Below are 22,683 nucleotides of genomic sequence, written 5' to 3'. Positions count from 1 at the left end.
TTACAAAAAATACAAAAAATTAGCTGGGCATGGAGGTGTGCACCTGTGGTCCCAGCTACTCGGGAGGCTGAGGTAGGAGGATTGCTTGAGCCTAAGAGGTGGAGGCTGCAGTGAGCCATGATAGCACCACAGCACTCCAGCCTGGGTGACAGCACAAGACCCTGTCTCAAAAAAACCCCAAACCAAAACCAAAACAAAACAAAATCTGAGGATATTCTGAGTTTTTATGAAGTCTAGATTCCTAACAACAAATAAGGCATAGGGAACTCTGAGGTAGTTTCCACATGCGATACTGAGTTCTCTCTTTTTTTGACTGGAAAAAAGTTTTGGTGATGCAAGGGGAAATGGTTTCATTAAAAATGTGAATGAAAAATAAAAATATCCTGTTGCTTGATCTATATCATTCATTTCCTAGAAATGCTGGTAAATATTTTTATCTTTCTTCTGGGCATTGGCACATTAACACAGTTATAAGTAATCTTTGATCTGCAGATGCATAAAATATAACATAGTTTGAACATAAACTAGTCAAAATTCTTTTGCTTTGGAAAATCCATTTCTGAGAAATCCAATAGATTATATATAGTTTTTTTTCTTTTTTTTTTTTTTTTTTTTGAGATGGAGTCTTACTCCATCACCCAGGCTGGAGTGCAGTGGCATGATCTCGGCTCACTGTAACCTCCGCCTCCCAGGTTCAAGTGATTCTCCTGCCTCAGCCTCCCAAGTAGCTGGTATTACAGGTGTGTACCACCACGTCTGGCTAATTTTTGTATTTTTAGTAGAGACCAGGTTTCCCCATGTTGGCCAGGCTGGTCTCAAACTCCTGACCTCAAATGATCCACCCACCTCGGCCTCCCAAAGTGATGGGATTACAGATGTGAGCCACCATTACACATAGTTTTAATAGTTGCTCAAATACATACTTAATGTCACAGATAATTCTGATATTCAAAACATGCTGGTTGTTATAATGACACCAGAAAACAATAGCAAAGACTTTATGGTAGCAATGCCTCCGATCTCTTTATTTATTTATGTATTTATGTATTTATTTACTTATTTATTTTTGAGACAAGGTCTTGCTCTGTCGCCCAGGCTGGAGTGCAGTGCTGTGATCATAGCTCACTGCAGCCTTGAACTCCTAGGTTCAAGGGATCCTCCCACTTCAGCCTCCCAAGTAGCTGGGACTACAGGCATGTGCCACCACACTCAGCTAATTAAAAAAAATTTTTTTTTGCAGAGAAGAGGTTTCACTATATTGCCCAGGCTGATCTCCTGGACTCAAGCAATTCTCCCGCCTGGGCTTCCCAAAGTGCCAGGATTACAGGTGTGAGTCACCTTGCCTGGCTCTGATCTCTTTAATTAAAAATTCATAAACCGAGCCGGGCACGGTGGCTCATGCCTGTAATCCCAGCACTTTCGGAGGCCGAGGCAGGCGGATCACGAGGTCAGGAGATCGAGACTATCTTGGCTAACACGGTGAAACCCCGTCTCTACTAAAAATACAAAAAATTAGCCGGGCGTGGTGGCGGGCGCCTGTAGTCCCGGCTACTTGGGAGGCTGAGGCAGGAGAATGGTGTGAACCCGGGAGGCGGGGCTTGCAGTGAGCCGAGATCGCGCCACTGCACTCCAACCTGGGCTACAGTGAGACTCCGTCTCAAAAAAAAAAAAAAAATTCATAAACCACTCCCCAGCAGCATTTTCTATACACATTCAGAGGATCTGTTGCCCTCATTTTCCTTGTTTAAATGGCAAAGGCCAACTTATTGTCAATTATACCTTAAAGTCTTTTTTTATTCATTACTAGGATTTCTCCTTTAATAACATGGAAGATTGGGTGCGGTGGCTCACGCCTGTAATCCCAACACTTTGGGAGACCGAGGCAGGAGGATAACTTGAGGCTGGGAGTTCAAGGCCAGCCTGGGCAACATAAGTGAGACCCCATCTCTACCAAAAAAAAAAAAAAACTTAGCTGGGCATGGTGGCGCGTGCCTGTAGTGCCAGCTACTCAGAGCGCTGCTGGTGGGAGGATTCCTTGAGCCCAGGAGTTCAAGGCTGCAGTGAGCCATGATGGTCCTACTGCACTTCAGCCTGGGCAACACAGTGAGACCCATCTTGAAAAACAAAGAACAACAACAACAAAAAAGGAAAAAATGTGTCAAATAGATTGAAAGAAAACCTTGACAGGATGACTGTCAAAAAAGCACATGGAGAAGCAGTCCAGTAAAGCTAAAAGAAGTGTCAATAATATCAAAATGAGGAATCCACCTGAGGGCCAGCTCAATGTACTGTGATAAAAGAAAGATAACATAAACACAGGTATGCTGGGGGAGTAGGGTTAAAGCAATTGCTTGTAAATAGTTTCAAAGAAAATAAATGGGGAGATTTTGTACAGAAGCAATAGGGAAAGGAAAAATAAACGTAATTTGCTACACTCTCTAATTCTAATAAAAATATCTTAAGTGATGCTGCAGAGGAGGCATATCTGAAGGAGAATTGGCAGGTGGGGAGGCAGCTGGTGCAATAAATTACAACTGGGAAAGAAAGAATTTGGTAAGGTTGAGTAAGAGACGGCCTCTGATTTAACTCGTCAAGAAATTCTCTTTTCAATGGTTAGGGGGCAAGTGATGGTTACTACATACAAGACAAATAATTACAAATAAATTAGATTCCAAAACAAAAAGCAAGCAGGCAAGCAAACAAAGGTAGACAAAAGTTAGGGTCTACACCACCTCAATGAATGGAACTTTTTAATGTTGACTTCCTTTTTTTTTAACCTCATGAGCTGGTTATAAAGCAATGAACTAAATGGAGATGGGCTTGGTCCAATTTCCATAATATAATTTCATGGCTTTTCTAATAGAGCTGCTACCCAAAATCATTGCTGGCAGGCTTCAGACAATGAACCCAAAGCACCCAATTCCTCTGGGTGATGCGACTTGTTGCTGGGCCACACCATCCAATCACAACCCTCACACAGAACACGGCTCCCAAGCCTGCCTCCCACCCACAAAAAAAACCATCCCAACAAAATGTGTCCCTAAGTGCTCAGGAAGGGCACTCTCATTCTTCTGGGGGTAGCCCCAGCTGTCAGTGTCCAGAGGCCTGTCTCTGGCGCTTCCCTTTCTGCAGAGATAAAATGTCTGCCCTCCTGCCTGGGGGCAGCGGGAGGAGTGTCTTGATTGCTAGGAATTCTGTGGGAAGCGGTGAGTGAAGTAAGGGCCAATGCTTTCTCTATCGACTTTCAATCACTCCCTTCTTGTCCCTGGGTCATGCTGGGCTGTATCTGAGTGTGGTGCCTCTCCAGAATTCCTGGGCTGCCCTCTCTTCTGCATCCCCACATCATGGGTGTCTATATGGGCTCGCTCAGCCTGGAACATCAGTGACCACTTCTTTCTCCTTTCAGCCCACTGGAAGCCCACCATCTTTTCCACCAATGGCTACCCTCTCATTCTCATTGTTGAGAAATGAAGGACTTTTTATGCCTCCACTACCCTTGTCGTGGGCCTCTCTCAGGAGGGGGCTACCTGTGAAAGGGTAGTAAGACATTTTAACCAAAATTCCACAAAGTGATGAGCACTTTCAGGTTCTGTAATGAATACACTGTTTTGGTCACTGATGCTATTATTTCTGTGTTTGGCTTCGTCACACAGATTTTAAGTTCCCAGGCCAGGATTGTTTATAAGCCTTTAAATCTATATGCCAGGAATAGAGTAGCTGAACAAGAAATCAGTGGGCTCATGTTTGAGTCTCAGAAAGAATGTTTTCTGTGCACCAATGTACGTGCAACTATACCTTTGTTCATTGTCGAGCCTGTGATATCATACTCCACTGTCTCCCTAAAAGCCTATCTCTTCCTCCATGTTTCCTCGTCTCCTGAAGCTCTCCTCCTTTGATGCTGGAGTTCCTCAGGGATTGTGCCTTGACCTCTCTTCCCTTCTCACCCTGCATGTAGACTCCTGAGGCTTCAAGAAGCCTCTCTGTGCTGGGAACTCCATGCTTATATTCCTGAGACTACATGTATGTCTGATACCTGTCTGTATGTCTCTACTTGAATATTCAACCCACCCGTCAAGTTCCCACATTCCCTGCCATCCGTTGCTATTCCTGTGTTCTCTTTCATCAGTGAACAGCATCACCTTTTACACAAATCAGAAACCTGGGTTCTGTACTCCACCTCTCCCTATTCCTTGCCTACCACTCCACCCCCACTTCCCAATCCAATCCATCCAAGTCCAACCTTGGCCACCTGCTTCCCTAGACACTCACCACCATTATCTTGGTTCAGGCCACTGTCACCTTGCACCTGCATTATTTCAACATCCTTCTAACTGAACTCCTACCCACAGCATTACCCTGCTGATATGTCAACCCAATATGTCACTCTCTGGTATGTTGTAAAGACTTTCATGGTCTGATCTTGGTTTACTTCTCCAGCTTCACGTTTTGGCAATACCCATCTCACAGGCACTATCAGTTATGCTTATATCCTCCAATATGCATGCCTTTCAATTAGCTCTAGATCTTACAAATATTCTTCCCTCTGCCTGAAAGATTATTCCTTCCATCCCCACACCCTCAGCCAACTTTTCTCACTCATTCTTCCTTCAGATATCAGCACAGAAATGACCTCAGAAGTCTCTCCTGAGCCTCTCCACCAATGCTGGGTTAGGCCTCCAATGGACACCCACCACCCCTTGCTTCCCCATTGTGGGTTTCCCACACTGAGTGTAATTGCCTGTGTCCTTGTCTGTCACCCCACTCACCTGTGAGCTCAGTGTGGGCTATGGCCATGCCTGCCTGTTCTTCAATTCAGCTTTGTCCCAGGCCTATGATATGGTGCACAATCTACACACATTTGTTATATGAATACATGGAAGAATAACCAATATTTTATTGCCTTTCATTTTAATTTTGGTTTCCTAATAACTTTTTGTTTCCATCTAAAGAATTTATAATGTAAAGTTTTCAAAAGACAAATATTTTGCAATTATGCATTTGAAAATGTTGGGCCGGGTGTAGTGGCTCTTGCCTATAACTCTGGCAATTTGGCAGGCTGAGGTGGGCAGATCACTTAAGCCCAGGAGTTCAAGACTAAACTGAGCAACATGACAAAACTCCATCTCTACAAAATATATAAAAAGTAGCCGAGTGTGTTGGTATAAGCCTATAGTCCCAGCTACTTGGGAGGCTGAGGTGGGAGGATCACCCGAGCCTGGGGGAGTTGAGGCTGCAGTGAGGCAAGATGGTGCCATTGCACTCCAGCCTGGGTGATAGAGTGAGACTCTGTCTCAAAACATAAAATAAATAGAATAAAGAAAATGTTGGAAGTTGACTTATTTATTTATTCCAACATGTTTAATTATTTTCTGATGTAATTGAACCAAAGAAAAGAGCTACTCCAATCAGTGAAGTCCCAGAAGGGATCAAAGAAGAGATTTTACAGCTTTCTCAGATTACCACCCGTGAGGAGATGGCATAGGCACCAAGGTGATTTGGGGGCTAGGAAATAGGCTTAGCCATCTCTCAGGTGAAGCTTCTAGATGCAGGTATAGATTTCATCTTATTGGCCAGAGTTTCCTATACTAAACAATATTCCTATTTTCTTTAAAGTTATTTCTTGAAAGGTAAGGAAAACGTGGAGATTCATACCTACTGTGCATTTCTTTACTGTCACATAAATTTGCATAAAAGTAATCATCAGTTGTCTTTGAGATTTTCACATTGTGTGTGTGTACGTGTGTGTGTGTGTGTGTGTGTGTCTATGTTTGGAGGAGATTTCATTTAAAACTTTTTTTGAATAATTAAAAACCCGGACCCTTTATTATTAGGCTTCTACATTCTTTATTACTGACTGTTATTTATAGTTAAGGGCTGAAGCTAGTGCCCATGTAGATTGCAGGGGAAAGTTTCTTAAAGGGGTGCTAGGAAGAAACCATTCACTAATTAATTCTGATTATTTTGCTGATGATAATGAAATTAAGAATTGGGCTGGCAAATGTTTTGCTGAGCACTTAGAAAGGAAATAGGAGACTGAATGCTCAGAAAAAGATCAGGACATGGTGATCCTGATAAGCTGTGTGAAGGAACAGCAAGAGAATGGTTTTTGGAGTCAGATAAGACTATAATTTAAACCCATTACTTTACCTCTGAGCTTCATTCCACTCATCTCTTAAATTGTGGCAGCAATGGTTTATTTTGGTGAGTATTATGGGCTTTAGATACATTGTATGAAAATGCATAGTGCCTTGTAGCCACACAATGAATGGTAGTCTGTGTTTCCTTTTTCAGTCTGATGAGTAAGCAGGAAGATGAGGAGATTGCTTCCGGTGCAATGCACATCAATTTCCCAATAAGCCATTGCACAGGGATGCTCACGCTAGCCCTGTGCAAAAAGCAGAAGCATGAAGTGAAATTATAGCAGGTGACATTACTGTATCCAAAAATTCTTGCTGGATAGATCGCCATCCACTTGAAGAGCGGTTTCTAGTGCCATGCCAGAGGGCCATGTCATCAGTCCAGTTCTATTCGGTGCTTTTATCATGACTTGGAAAAGGAACATTGGGAGGGATAGGTAACATTTTTTAAAACATGGCTGGATGTGGTGACTTGTGCTCATAATCCCAGCTATATAGGAAACTGAGGCAGGAGGATCACCTGAAGCCAGGAGTTTGAGACCAGCCTGAGCAACATAGAGAGACCCTGTGTGTGTCTAAAAACAAAACAAAACAGCCGGGCACGGTGGCTCACGCCTGTAATCCCAGCACTTTGGGATGCCAAGGCGGGCGGATCACGAGGTCAAGAGATTGAGACCATCCTGGCCAACATGGTGAAACCCCCTCTCTACTAAAAATACAAAAAATTAGCTGGGCGTGAACTGTAATCCTAGCTACTTGGGAGGCTGAAGCAGGAGAGATGCTTGAACCTGGGAGGTGGAAGTTGCAGTGAGCCGAGATTGCACCACTACACTCCAGCCTGGCGACAGAGAGAGACTCCGTCTCAACAAAACCAAAACAAAACAAAAACAAATCACAATATAAAAATTTGCAACAGGCTAGTAGGAAGAAATCTACAGAAAAAACATCAAATCCCTGCTAATCAGGAAAATAAAATTTAATGAACAATGAGAAAAAGTGTGTGTATGTATTCATGTGTGTATGTGTGCATGTGTGTGTGTGCCTGTGTGTGTGTAGGGCTAGTCTAGATTAAGAAAGAATTGAGACACAACAATCTGATGTAATACGTGATCATTGACTGGATCCTGACTCAAAGAACAATGACGACTATAACAGGCATTTTGAGGACAATTAGAGATACTAGAATGTAAACAGGGTATTAAATAATGTTATGGAATTATTTTTAATGTTTAAAAGTATGTTGAAAGGGTATCATGGTTATGTAAAAGAATATCCATATTTTCTTGGGTAAAATGTCAAAATGTGTGCGTATATATCACTGAGATGTCATAATGTTTGTGTATTTATATATATGAACAAGTAAAAGTGAAACACATGTATGCATATGTATGTGTGTATATGTGTGTTTATAATGAAGATGAAGAAAAATCTCTAGAACTAAAGGACGTGAATTTGTGTAATTAAATGGCCCACCCAAAAAACAAACCCACATGAGTTATGTCATAATGAAGTATTAGAGTACTAGCAGTAAAAAAGTCCTACAAATTATTAGAGAGAAAATACAGGTTGCACGCAAAGCATAAAGAATGAGAATGGCATAAGACATCTTAACAGCGCCACAGAAACTAAAAAATAGTTCTGAGTAAAAATGAACTATCTACCCAGCCAAACCGTTAATTAGGTATAAAGGTAGAGTTAAGACATTTATAGACATACAAGATATTAAGATTACTGAGTCAATTGATATTCAACAGGGGTGCGAATGGAGAAAAACAGTGTTTTCAACAAATAGTGGTGGGACAAATGGATAGCCACATGCAAAAGAACATAAATATAAGAGCTAAAACCGTAATGCTTTTAGAAGAAAATATAGGGTTTATCTTCATGACCTTGAATTTGACAAAGGATTCTTGGACACGACACCAAAAGCACATGCAACAAAAGAAAAATTGGAGCGATATGATTAATATGGTGGAACAGGAGGTCTCCAGCTTGCATCCTCTGTCTCCTTGACACAGACAATAATCTGGCAGCCATTCATGGACAAAAGTGCCTCTGTGGGAGATCTAGGATCCAGGTAGGAGGTTATGAAACCCCGGTAAAGCCCGAGACGGAGGAGAGGTACTTTAAGAAAGCAGACCTGAACCCCCGTAGTAGGCTTGCTGAATGTGGTCCTAGCTGTACACCAAAGCAGCCCCATCCTTCTATGGAGTTGGCTCCAGGCCCCCTTGGCTGCAGCCTGCAACCAGCTCCATCTGGTAAGGAAACCAGAATAACCCATGCCTGTCTGTGTCCCCAGTAACAGACCTGCTGCCCCTGTCCTGAATGTGGATCCTGAAGCAGGCCTATGGCCCAGCCCCAGCCCCACTCTACCATCATCCTGAGTCAGTCTTGCCTGCTCAAGAATGCAGTGACACCTGTCTGTGCCCCTGGTAGTAGAACTGCTGACTTCAGTCCTGACTGTGGATCCTGATGCAGCCCTGTGGTCCAGCTCCAGATCCATTCAATGGTGGTCTGGAGGCAGGCCTGCCCGCCCAGGGACCGTGAGAGCACCCTATACCCATCAGCACTTCTAGTAACAAGACTGCTGACCTTGGTCCTGACTGCAGACCATGAAGCAGCTCTGACTCAGCTCCATCTCTGCTCTCCCACAGTCCCAGGGGCACCCATCCAGGTGGAAGACCACTCAGGGACACAGCAGGAGCCACACCTGTCTACCCTGATTTCAGGCCTACCATCTGTGGACTCAAGTGCAGACCAAGAAGCGTCTCTGTAGCTTGGCTCCAGCCTTACTTGATCGTGGTCCCAGAGTCAGTCCCATGCACCTGGGGATCCAGCAGTAACCCTGCCTGCCTGCACCCTCCAGTAACAAGTGGATCCAAATGAAGACCTTGCAGCATCCATGTGACCTGACTCCAATCTCACTCAATTACAATCCTGGAGGCAGTCTCATCAGTCTGAGGACATGGCAGGGGGTCTTTACCTGCAGAAATCAGCATGTAAAGACAGGAAGAAGTGTTTGCTCCTTCAAATAAACAGACATCAACACAAGGCTGTATGGATCATGAAGAAGCAGCAAACATGGCACCATCAAAAGAAACTAATAAAGTTCCAGTAACTGACCCCAAAGAAATGGAGATACATGAACTGTATGACAAATAATCAGAATAACCATTTTTAAGGAAATTCAGTGAGCTACAAGAGAACAAGAACAGATAAAACTATAAAAATCAGAAACCAATTCATAAACAAAATTAGAATTTCAACAAAAGGTTAGAAATCATAAAAGAAGAACTAAACAGAAATTCTGGAGCTGCAGGATGCAGTGAATGAAATGGGAAAAAAATGCAACAAAGAGCTTCTGCAGCAGGCTCTACAAAAATGAGAAGAATTTGTGAACTTGAAGACAGGTCAACGAAACTATCCAGTCAGATGATAAAAAGAAAAAAAAATGAAAAAAAGTAAGAAAGCCAACAGGATTTATGTGATATTATAAAGGGAAATAATATATATATTATGGAAGTCCTAGAAGGAAAGAGAGAGAAAAACAGAAACCTTATTTAAATAAATAATGCCTGAAAACTTCCAAAACCTTGCAAGGAATATGGACATCAGGTATATCAAACTCAAAAATCCTCAAAGAGGATCAACCCAAATAAAATTATACCAAAACACATTATAAGTAAATTGGCAAAAGTCAAAGACAAAGAGTAAATTTAGAAAGCAGCAAAAGAAAAGTGACCATCACATACAGCTGCTCCCCTCCTCATAAGCTATCAGCAAATTTTTCTGCATTAACCTTGCAGAACAGGAGAGAATGGGGTGTTACATTCAAAGTGCTGAAAGAATAAAATTGTTAGCCAAGAATTCTACACACAAAAAGTCTGTCCTTTAGAAATAGAGAGAGAAAGATTTTCTCAGACAAACAAGAGCTGGGGGTGTTCATCACTGCTAGAATTACCTCCCTTAAAAGAAATGCTAAAAGGAATTCTTCAAGTTGAAACAAAAGGGTGCTAACTAGTAACATGTAAGTACATGAAAATATAAAGCTCACTGGCAAATGTAAGTATATAGTCAAATTCAAAATAGTCTAATAGTGTAATGATGGTATATATTTCACTTTTAACTTTAGAATAAAAGACAAAAGTATTAAAAATAAATATAGGTATAATAACGTATTAATGGATACACAGTATAAAGAGATGTATATTGTGACATCAATAACAAAATGGGATGAAGGAGAAGTAAAAGTGTAGTTTTTGTATGCAATCTAACTTAAATTGTTATCAACTTAAAATAGATTGTTACAATTATAAAATGTTTATTGTAAGCCTCCTGATAACCAAAACAAAAAAATGTCTAGTTGATACACAAAAGATAAAAAGAAAGGATCCAAAGAATACCACTCCAAAAATTATCCAATTTTTTTAAACAAAAGATAACAGAAAGATAGGAAGAAAGGAACAAAAGAATTAGGCATAAGTCAGAAAAACAATTAACAAAATGACAAAAGCAAATTCTTTCCTATCAATAATTACTTTAATGTAAATGGATTAAATTCTCCAATCAAAAGACATACAGTAGTTGAACAGGATAAAAACTAGGATCCAACACATGCTGCCTACAAGAGACTCACTTCAACTTTAAGGACACACCTTGGCTGAATATGAAAATACAGAAAAAAATATTCTATGAAAATAATAACAAAAAGAAAACAGGAGTGGCTATAATTACATCAGACAAAATAGACTTTTAAAAACTGTTACAAGAGACAAAGATGGTCATTATATAATGATAAAAGGGTCAATTCATCAGGAAGATATACCAATTACAAGTATATATTCACCCAACATCCAAGTGCATCTAAATATATAAAGAAAACATTGACAGACCTGAAGGGAGAAACAGACAGCAATACAATAACAGTAGGTGACTTCAATACTGTACTCTTTATAATGGATAGATCATCCAGACAGAAAAGCGGTAACAGCAGAACTAACAACACTAAAGACAAAATGGACCTAACGGACATACACAGACTGCTCAAACCAACAGCAAATGAAAACACATTTTCTCAAGTGCACATAGCATTAGATATATCACATGCTAGGTCACAAAACAAATCTTAAAATATTCAAGAAGAGCAAATTCATTTCAAATATCTTTTCTAATCGCAAAGGAACGAAACTAGTAATCAATAACAGTAAAAAAAAACTCACAAATACATGAAAACCAATCAACACGCTCCTGAACAACCATTAGGTCAAAGAGGAAGTCAAAGAATGTTTTAAAAATATGAAAATGAAAACAAAATATCTCAAAACTAATGGGATGCAGCAAAAGAAGTATTAACAGGGAAGTTTATAAGAAAAAATGCCTTTATCAAAAAAATAAAGATATCAGATAAACAACCTAACTTTACATCTCAAAGAAGTAGAAAAAGAAGAACAAACCAAGCAAAGTTAGCAGAAGAAAGGAAATAATAAAGATCAGAGCAAAAGTAAATCAAAATAGATAAGAGAACTCCCTTCCCCTCAGAAAAAACAACAAAACTAAGACTTGGCTTTTTGAAAAAGAAAATAATATCAACGAACTCTTAGCTAGACTAGGAAAAGAAGAGAGAAATGTAAATAAATAAAACTAGAAATGAAAAAAGGTATTACAATGGATATCTCAGAAATAAAAGTATTATAAGGAGCTATTATGAACGATTATACACCAACAAATTGGAGAATCTAGAAGGAATGGATCAATTCCTAAAAACATACAACCTACCAAAACTGAATCAAGAAGAAATAGAACGCCTGAATAGACCAATAACAAAAGGAAGTTGAATCAGTCATCAACCCCACTCCCATTCCTAAAAAGGAAAGCTCAGGTCCAGATGACTTCATGGGTAAATTTTATCAAACATGTAAAGAAAAATTAATTGCAACTTTTCTTGATTTCTTCCAAAAAACAGAAGAAGGAAAACTTCCAAATTCATTTTATGAGTCTAGCATCACCTTAATACCAAAGCCAGATAAAGATACCACAAGAAAGGAAAACTACAGGCCAATATCCCTGATGAACACAGATGTGAAATTCCACAATAAAATGCTAGAAAACCCAATTCCACAGCACATTAAAAGAATGGTTCAACATACACAAATTAGTCAATGTGATACACCACATTAACAAAAAAAACAACAACATGATCATCTCAATAGAGAAAAAACATTTGACAAGTTCAACATTCATTCATGATTAAAACATTCAATAAAATAGGCATAGAAATAACTTATCTCAACACAACAAAGGTAATATATGAAAAGCCCACAGTTAACATCATAATCAAAGAGTGGAAAATGGAAAGATTTCCTGGTACAAGGCAAGGATGTTCACTCTCACCACTTCTATTCAACATAGTACTGTAAATCCAAGCTGAAATAATTAAACAAGAAAAAGAAGCAAAGGCATGCAAATCAGAAAGGGAGAAGTAAAATTATCTCTGTTTGCAGATGACATGATCATATATGTAGAAAACCCTAGGGCCTCAACAAAATAACTGTTGGAATTATTAAAATGAATTCAGTAATGTTGCAGGATACAAAATCAACATATAAAAGTCAGTATCATTTCTATACACAACTATTTTTAAAAGAAAATCAAGAAAACAATGTCATTTACAATAGAACCAAAAAGAATAAAATATTTAGGAATAAACTTAACTAAAGAAGTGAAAGACTTGTACATTGAAAATTATAAAACATTGGTGAAGGAAATTAAAGAAGACACATATAAGGACAGCGCATGTTCATGGATTGAAAGAATTAATATTATTAAAATGTCTATACCATCTGAAGTGATCTACAGATTGAATGCAACTCCTATGAAAATTCCAATATAATTCTTTACAAAAAAAGAAAAACAATCCTAAAATTCATATGGAACCATAAAAGAACCTGAATAGCCAAAACAATCTGGAGCAGAGAACACAGCTGGAAGCATTATATTTTCCGATATATATTATAAAGCAACAGTAATCAAAACAGTATGGTATTGGCATGAAAACAGATACAAGGATCAATGAAACCAAACAGAGAATCCAGAAATAAATCCATGCATCTACATTCAACTGATCTTTGACAAGGGTGCCAAGAACACAAAATGGGAAATAGATTGTCTCCTCCATAAATGGTACTGGGAAAACTGAATATTCACATAGAGAAGACTGAAATTGGACCTTTATCTCATGCCACATACAAAAAGTAACTCAAAATAGATTAAAAACATAAACATAAGATCTAAAACTGTGAAATTACTGGAAGAAAACATAGAAGAAAAGCTTCTTGACATTGGTTTGGGCATTGATTTGTTGGATATGACCCTAAAGGAAAGGTAACAAAAACAAAATAGACAAATGGGATTGCATCACATTTCTGCACAGCAAAGGAAAAAATGAATAGAATGAAAAGGTAACATAAGGAATGGCAGAAAATATTTGCAAACCATACATCTGATTGGAGTTAATTTCTAAAATATGTAAGAAGCTCAAACAACTCAATAGCAAAAAGAAAACCCAAATAACCCAATTTTTTAAATGGGCAAAGGACCTGAATAGACATTTATCAACAAAAGACAGACAAGTGGCAAACAGGTATATAAAAAGGTGCTCAAATTCACTACTCATCAGAAAAATGCAAATCAAAGAAACATATGGGCTGCGCATGGTGGCTCATGCCTGTAATCCCAGCACTTTGGGAGGCTAAGGAGAGAGAATTGCTTGAGGCCAGGAGTTTTGAGACCAGCCTGAGTAACATAGTGAGACCCTGTCCCTACAAAGAAATAAAGAATTAGCTGGACATGGTATTGTGTACCTGTAGTTCTAGCTACTTGGGAGGCTGAGGCAGGAAGATTGCTTGAACCCAGGAGTTTGAAGTTGCAGTGAGCTATGATCACACCTCTGCACTCCAGCCTGGGTGACAGAGTAAGACCTATCTCTAAAAATAAAAAACAAAACAAAAGAAAAACCTACACAGTAATATCACCCTAAACCTACTAGAATGACTTATCAAAAAGGGAAAAGATGACTCGTGTTGGTGAGGATACGGAGAAAAGGGAAGCTTGGCACACTGTTAGGGGGAATGTAAATTGTGGCCATTATGGAAAACAGAATGGAGGTTCCTCAAACAATGAAAAGTAGGGTGTGCATAGTGTGTGGGTGTGGTGTGTGTGTGCATGCTGTGTGGTGTGCATGGTGTGTTTATGAGTTTATGTGTGTTATGGATTTGTGGTGTGTATATGGTGTGTGTGCGTGGTGTAAGTACGGTGTATGTGCATAGTGTATGTATGGTGTGTGTGTGCAGTGTGTGGTGGGTGATCTGTGTGTGGTCTGTGTGTGTACATGGTGTATGGTGTGTTGTGGGTGTGTGGTGTGTGTGTGAGGTGTGTAGTGTGTGTGGTATGTATGCACAGTGTATGTATGGTGTGTGTGTGTGTGTGTGTGTGTGTGTGTGTGGTATATTGTTGATGGTACATTAAAGAGAACTAAATCCTAATATTGCAGGGTGGGAAGTCCACAGGTAATGATTAAAACTGAAAAAAGAAGTACCAGGGTCAGAAGGTTATTTAGCGATTTGAAGGTAAATGCCAACAGGATCAGTTTAAAGAGTCGAAGTGTTTGCCTCTGGGAGAAGGAAATTCAAGCTTTTTTATAGAACTTTTTGACTCTTTAAACTATGAGCATATGTAAAGTTGACTTTTAAAAACGAATTAAAGGAATTTTTAAATGTTCCAAAGCAGGTTGGATGAGTACCCACTTCATCATGATTGTGGCTGAGGGAGATTGGGTTAGAGAAGAGAGGATAAGCCAGAAAGTTCCAGGGACTGGGGAAAAGTTAAAAGGACAAAATGTTCACAATTCTTAACTGCAGGTTGTGGGAAAGTTGGTAAGTTGCTTCAGTGTTTGTTCACTCTGTACTTTTTCATATACTTAACATTTCTTAAATTAGCTTAATAATGAACTATGTAATCAGCTATAGAGTTGAGGGTGTGGAGCTTACACAGGACAGCTGAGCTACTGGTTTAAAATGAATGGTATTTTTTAAAATGACTATTTGTAGGATTAACAGAAATAGAACACCTGAACAAGGGATGATAAGAAAGGACCCGAGGGCTCTTTCTCAGCTCTCCTGGCCACACCTGGAGGACATGGGCTTCTCTAAGGTCTCACACTTTCAGGAGGTGTTGATGAGGGATATGGAGAGACCTGAAGCTCTGGGCTCTGTGTAGTCTGAGAAGAGAAGCTCCGGGAATGTGGGAGCTGAGTGCAGATACTGGAGGGCTGTCATCCAGCAGAGGGAGTAGGTGACTGGCCTAGGGAGGGACCCTTATCAAGGCTACATTTGTTGATTGCCTTCTTTGTGTGGGGTGCTGCTGTGACTGCATTAAACTTCCACTTACCTAAATTCAATTTTGTGCACTTGTTTTCTACTCTTGTAAGGAACACAACAGCGACAACCTCAAACCAGTAATCTAGTCAAATGAGCAATTCCCAAGGCACGACATGTGGGGAATTCAGATTCATCAGCACCCACAGAGACTACAGTGATTATTGATAATGCCAACTTCACGCCTGGCCAGCAGCATGGGTCCTGACCTCCACTATTCTTGTGTGTTTATGGAACCACACAAAAGTGCAGTGTTTTCATTTTTGCTGCTTGTTTCACAGGTCTGTATAACCCACTTTTAAAGTCAAAAAGGGTCTTAGTGATGGGCAATAAAAGTATAAACTCAGTACAATGTATAATATACCTATTTCATATACATATGAATATATATACACTTTTACACATGTATGCATATGTATCATATAGGTCAATTACTAAATGGAATAGATTTTTTTTTTTTTTTTTTTTTTTAGACCGAGTCTTGCTCTGTCACCCAGGCTGGAGTGCAGTGGCGTGATCTCAGCTCACAACCTCTGCCTCCCAGGTTCAAGCAATTCCTCTGCCTCAACCTGCTGAGTAGCTGGGATTACAGGTGCATGCCACCACGCCCAGCTAATTTTTGTATTTTTAGTAGAGATGGGGTTTCCCCATGTTAGTTAGGCTGGTCTCGAACTCCTGACCTAGTGATCTACCCGCCTCAGCCTCCCAAAGTGCTGGGATTACAGGCGTGAGCCACCGTACCCCACCCAGAATTTTCTAAAATTAAAATATTTTCCAGTTTTTAAGCATATCAGCATATCAGCTAACTTTAAAGTATTAATTTCACTGTACTTATAAACTATTGAAACTTAAACTTTAGAATAGTGGAGGATAAATTAAATGTAGCAAAAAGATTTCTCGTTTATTACTTCTTTTTTTAAAAAACATTTTTTTTTGGCACAAGGTCTCGCTCTGTTGCCCAGGCTGTAGTGCAGTGGTGCAATCTCGGCTCACTGCAGCCTTGACCTCCTGGGCTCAATCATCCTCCTACCTCAGCTCCCGAGTAGCTGGGGTACAGGCGTGTGGCCACCATACCTGGATAATTTTTTTGGTATTTTTTGTAGAGATGAAGTCTTGCCATGTTGCCCAGACTGGTCTTGAACTCCTGTGCTCAAGCAGTTCTGTCTTGGCCTCCCAAAGTGCTAGGAGTACAGGAGTGAGGCACTGCACGTGCCCTATTGCTTCTTTAAATAAGGGACAAGAGATTTAAAGAGAAGACAGGAAGTACCTTCTCCCTCTGTAATTTATGAGGTAAGCAGCTAATTGATCATATGGTAAAGAAGAACCAAATAAAATTAGTGTCTCAAAATATCAGGAGCACTGCTTCTGTGAAATCAGTTAAAGTACATGTCCATATTAGTCATCCATTGATACACATGCTTATTTTCCTAAGTGAACTCTCCACAATTCTGAAAACCAGTGAAAAGATTATCTCATGTTAGTGCTACACAAAACCAAGCATCGCATGTGACTGTCCGTGTTTCAAGGCATACACATCCCTTTCCACAGAGGATCAAAGTGCCCTATGGGAAGAAACTTCTTGCCTTTTAAACCAGATTCAGTAAACAAAAATTGTTTTGCATAGCTGACATAAGATCACACTGATTGCACAAAACAAGGTCAGTCTGTGGAAGGAAGCTTACAAGGTCAAATGGGGCACGTTAAGGAGGCGTAACCCATCACATTGACTTTTCTGCTGTTAGAATTTTTTTCTGGTAAAAAATAACAGGTATCAGGATTCCCTGAGTCCAGCAGGTGTTAGAACAGAGGAAGACAGAGGGTGGCCTCCTGCAAAACATCTCCTGCCCTTGACAGTTTCCAATCCAGTGTCCAGGGGCTGGAGCATCAGGGCTCCCCGTGCTTGCGCTTAGAAGCAGAAACGCCCTCAACCCCCAGTTCTCTCAGGGCCTCCGACCCACCTACCTGGGGCTCAGCCCCGGAGCCAGTGGCTGCACCGAACGGGGTCGCGCCCTGGAACACAGGGCGGGGGAAGGAGAAAAGCCCAGCTGGCAGCGCAGGGGCGAGCGTCCTGCCTTTCCCAGCGGCCTTGGCCTGGCCATCATGGGCCTGCGGGAGGGGGCCGCCCACCCGCGCCCCTCCCCCGGGCCCCCGCCCCGTGCCCGCGCCTCTGCGGAGCGCAAGCGGCCTTGTTCCTCTCCGGCGGGGGACCCTTCGCGCGCTCCAGAAGCATCAGTGTCCTCCGGGCGGCCACGGGCCCGCTGCGGCTCCCACCCTGGTGCCCCTGGATTGCTCTCCCCACTCTCAGCCTTACGCCCCACTCCTTCCACCCCGAATTTTGCAGCCTCAGGACTTGAACCATCTGCTGGCTGAAGTCACTTGGGACAAAACACACGACAGGTTTTGAGAACTGGACACTCCCTCCCAAGGAGGCGAGGGCGCGCAGCGAAGTGTGGGGTGTGCCGCCCCCTGCCGGCCTGGCCGACTTTCGCTTCTGCTTCCACGCTGCCCGGCAATGTCCAATTGGAACGTTTGGAAGGCAAGGCTGAGAATAAATGCTGTTTGCAAATTCCAGAAAAAAAAAAAAAATGTTGCTCTTCTGTTTAGCAAAAGGTTTTCCCAGCCAAGCCAGCACTTCTGTGGGTAGTATTTAAGTCTTAAGTGCGTCAGAGCTGTTGCCTGCAGGCGCTGGTATTGCCCAAGGGGAAGTATCAGGACAATGTCTACGAAAACTCCAGGCTCTTGGATGAAGCAACCTTTCCACATTAAGTATGTAGCATAATCTACCAGGTCTCCTACGATTTACCCGTTATGCAAAAGGAGCAAGTCTCTGCAAAACAGGGCTTTCAAAGAGCCTTTTCAGGAGAAGAAAATGTTGGAAGAGCTGATTTGTTGCCTATTTGTTGTTCACTTTGCAACTAAAACTAATCCCCTTAAAGGTATTTATGGGTATGAATGATAAATAATGAAAAGGATCAAAATCGGAAGGTTTCATTCAGTTTAACCCGGCCCATGCAGTGCACTTCAGGCCCTAGACTCTGGTTTGAACTCTGCGATTTCTATCATTCCTTGGCTTTGTTTGCTTCATTGCTTGGGCTTTCAGACTGATTAGAGTTCTGTGAATACAGTAGGTGCTCAATAAATCCTTAATCTGGGTACTACCATTGATGCCTATGGCAGTGACTGCAGATGAGCGGGCTCCTGCAGCAGCGAGGCGTGGGGCTGGAGGGCCCGGCTCTGGCATCCAACCCTGCTCCATCTGCCACAAAAGCTGTGTGACTTTGGGGAAGTTATGAACCTCTGCTGAAGTCTCTATGGGTAAAATGAGAGTGGCAGTAAATAGCACCTCCCTCATAGGGTTGGAGTGAGGAGTAAATGAAATAACGTGTGTAAAGAACCGGGTATGGTGTCTAGTGTTGTGTAAACTACTAATTGGACAGGGGACTAGTGTCCAGAATATACAAGGAACTCAAACATCTCGACAGCAAAAAACCAATGCAATTAAAATATGGGCAAATGATCTGAGCAGACATTTCTCAAAAGAAGTCATACAGATGTCCAACAAATATATGAAAACGTGCTCAGTATTACTAATCCTCAGCGAAATGGAAGTCAAAACCACTATGAGGTATTAGCTCACCCCATTTAGGATGGCTATTATCAGAAAGACAAAAAATAACACATGCTGGTGAGGATGCAGAAAAAAGGGGAACTTTTCTACACAGTTGGTGGGAATTTAAACTAGTACAATCTCTCTGGAGAACAGTATGGAGGCTCCTCAAAAAACTACAAATAGAAGTACCTTATGATCCAGCAATCTCACTACTGGGCATTTATCCAACAGAATGGAAATCATTATATCAAAGAGTCATCTGCAGCCCCAGGTTTATTGCAGCTCTGTTCACAATAGCCAAGACATGGAATCAACCTAGTTGTGTGACCACACATGAATGGATAAAGAAAATGTGGTATATACATACCATGGAATACTATTCAGCCATAAAAAATAATGAAATCCTATTATTTGCAGCAACATGGATGAAGCTAGAGTACATTATGTTAAACAAGCCAGGAACAGAAAGATTAACACTGCATGTTCTCACTCACAGGTGGCAGCTAAAAGAAGTTGATCTCAAGAAGTAAAAAGTAAACAGAAGATACTAGAGGCTGAGAAGGGTCCCAGGAAGGGAGGGATAGGGAGAGAGTTGTTAAAGGCTACAAAATTACAGCTTGAAAAGAGGAATATGTTCTAGTTATACACCACTGTAGAATGTCAACAATAATACAGTGAATAGTTTCAAATAGCTAAAAGGAGGATGTTGAATGTTCCCGACACAAATATATAATAAATGATAAACATTTGAGATGACATATATGCTAATTACCCTGATTTGATCACTATACATTATATGTATTGAAACGTCTTATGTACCTTATGAATATGTACAATTCTTATTTGTTGACAAACTTTTTTTTGAAAGCTTGATCTCATATAATTAGAGTAGAATAGTGGTACCAGAGGATGAGGAAGGTAGTTGGGGAGAGAAGAGAGGTTGGTCCATGGTTTCAAAATTCCAGTTAGACAGAAATAATAAATTCTGGTGTTCTATTACACACTAGGGTGACTATAGCTAATAATAATATATTGTATATTTCAAAATAACTAGAAGATTTTGAATTTTCTCACCACAGGGAGGATAAATGTTTAAAGTGTTAGATATGCTGATTACCCTAATTGATCATTATACAGTATGTCCATGCACCGAAACATCACACTGAACCCCACAAATATGTACAATTGCTATGTGTCAATTACAAATGAAATGAAACATTTAAAAAACAGCTTAGTAAAATGCCTAGTATGTAGGCATTAATCAATCAAGTCGAGATATTATTATTCCTCCTCCCAGTAGTAAATCGCCGTGCAGTGGTTAAAAGTAATCACTTAAGACCTAGATATTTGGGTTAGAACCTGGCTCTGCCAATTTCCATTGGCATACTTTGGGCAAATGAGTTTCAATGTCCTGATCTATAAGTGGTAATAATAAAAGAGAAAAATCTGGTGATTGTAGTGTGGTATAGGCACTTCATAGTGCTGTTAGTGCCTGGCACAGATGGACAAACTACAATAAATCATAGCTACCAGTAAAATAAAAATTGTAAGGGTATGTTTAGCCACCAATGCTTAATTGTCCTCTAAGGTAATAATCTCTTTGTCTAATTTTACCTTTCCACTTATTTTCTTATCAGAATGTTGATTGCTAGGGATTGCCAGAGTGTCTGAACTCAGTGACACCTTCCCACCTGAAGGTCAAGGGCTGTCTGCAGCCCCTGGTGGAACCCTGGTTGCCGACATCAGTTCTTCCACTTAGAGCAGTTCTTGTGCAGTCTTTGATGCAAGGTAATTTTGGAAGAATTGCTTCATGGATGTTCAACGGTGATTACTACTGATTGCAGCCTGGTAGGTAGAAAGGATATTCAGAGAGATCAAATGCAGTGGCCTTAGCTCCCACAGTTACTCGTATATTGAAACTTGGTTTTGCAAAGTAGGTCAAATGAAACTAAACAACATTTGCAATAATCCATCACTGCTCACAGACAGGGAAAGGTTCCGGAAGGGACTGGGCTTGAGGTGAGTTATGGGTTGGTGCTCCCTTGCCTACCGATTCTTTCAAAACAATGTCCCTACAACTTACTGAACTGGAATGTCAACTCAGTGGATTCTTTATTCTTTGGCCACTCTTAAGGGACTCAGGTACTGTTGGATTCAGAAAAGGGCTTTTACTAATTTAAGCAACCACCTTCGCTTACTGAGCTCTAACACTAAGAACCAGAGGACCTATTCTTTTATAAAGGTCATATGATCTTTGAAAAGTGTGTGTGTGTGTGTGGGGGGGCCCTTTTCTCCACAAATGACATTCTTTCCTTTTCCAAGGAGTCTGGGGCTCCTCAAGTTTGTGGCACACCCTGCCTTAGTGGCTTGTCACGGCCTTTGGGTTAAAATGCACAATATTTAGCAAGGCAGTCTCCCCTCCCCCAGTCATCTGGCCCAGTCTAGTTTCTTCTCTCACCCCTCCCCCAGTGCTCCTCACCTGCTTATTCCGGTCTAACCAGGTGTCTCAGTCAGCTGGGGCTGCCATCACAAAATACCACACACGGGAGGTGGGGTGGTAGGGTTGGGGGTTAGACACAGACATTTATTTCTTGCGGTTTTGGAAGCTGGATGTGCAAGAACAAGGTGTCAGCAGATGCAGTGTCTGATGAAATGTTTCTTTGCTTTTAGACTGCCCGACTCCTTGCTGCATCCTCACATGGCATCTCCTTGGCTTCTGCAAGGAGGGAAAGGGACGGTGTGTGTGTGTGTGTGTGTGTGTGTGTGTGTAGATTGCTGTCTTCCTCTTCCTTTACGGGCACTAATCCCATCATGGGAACCACACCCTCATGACCTGATCTAACCCTCATGACCTGATCTAACCCTCATCACCTCCAAAGGCCCTGCCTGCAAATACTAGCACATCGTGAGTCAGGGCTTCAGCATATGAATTTTGGGGGGACACAAACGTTCAGCCCATAACATCAGGGATTGCAAACTCAATCACCTTCAGGAGCCAGGCAGGTACAATGAATTCTTGATGAGAGAAGGAAATTTAATATTTCAAACACAGTCGTTTGTTATTGTCACTCCAGCCAGCCACACAAAACCAAGTTCACCGTCCCTCTCTCCTCTAAGTCCCCTCTCCTCCCGCACCCAGATTCAGCCTAGGGCAGCTCACACACTCCATCCCCAGCCAGGTGGGGCCAGGGCCCCTCCAACATCCCCAGGCTGGGGATGCTTCCGGCAGGATGGTGGGCCAGGAAGCCAAGTAACTGGCCGGCCCCGGGGACAAGGTGCCCACGACGAATGATGACACGAGCAAACCAGGTCGCAGCTGATACTCCTGAGGCTGCAGGGGCCCTGTGTTCCCACCCGTTACCTTTGTGCGTCTCCTTATCAGGTGCAAAACCTGGACTCCCTCCGGTTTCCTGCCCCATCCCGCACCCTTCATGCTGTGAAGATGGAGGCGCCTTGTACTTCCGGGAGGCAAAAGAGCCCTGAGGGAACCTCCTTCCGTTTCCTG

At 41.4% G+C, this 22,683-nt stretch overlaps 1 long non-coding RNA gene across 1 annotated transcript; it reads right to left on the bottom strand.

Moving 5' to 3' along the window:
* Window positions 1-20,773: 20,773 nt before the first annotated feature.
* Window positions 20,774-21,886, bottom strand: LOC131381896 (uncharacterized). The gene is made up of 3 exons (XR_009210932.1): window positions 21,658-21,886; window positions 21,262-21,323; window positions 20,774-21,023 (listed from the first exon to the last, which is right to left on the bottom strand). It is a non-coding gene; the product is annotated as an uncharacterized LOC131381896 (long non-coding RNA).
* Between the last annotated feature and the right edge of the window lie 797 nt (window positions 21,887-22,683).

This window comes from Hylobates moloch, unplaced genomic scaffold (genome assembly GCF_009828535.3).
Source record: "Hylobates moloch isolate HMO894 unplaced genomic scaffold, HMol_V3 SCAFFOLD_2, whole genome shotgun sequence".
NCBI lineage: Eukaryota > Metazoa > Chordata > Mammalia > Primates > Hylobatidae > Hylobates > Hylobates moloch.
This window is presented reverse-complemented; position numbering and strand designations above follow the sequence as displayed.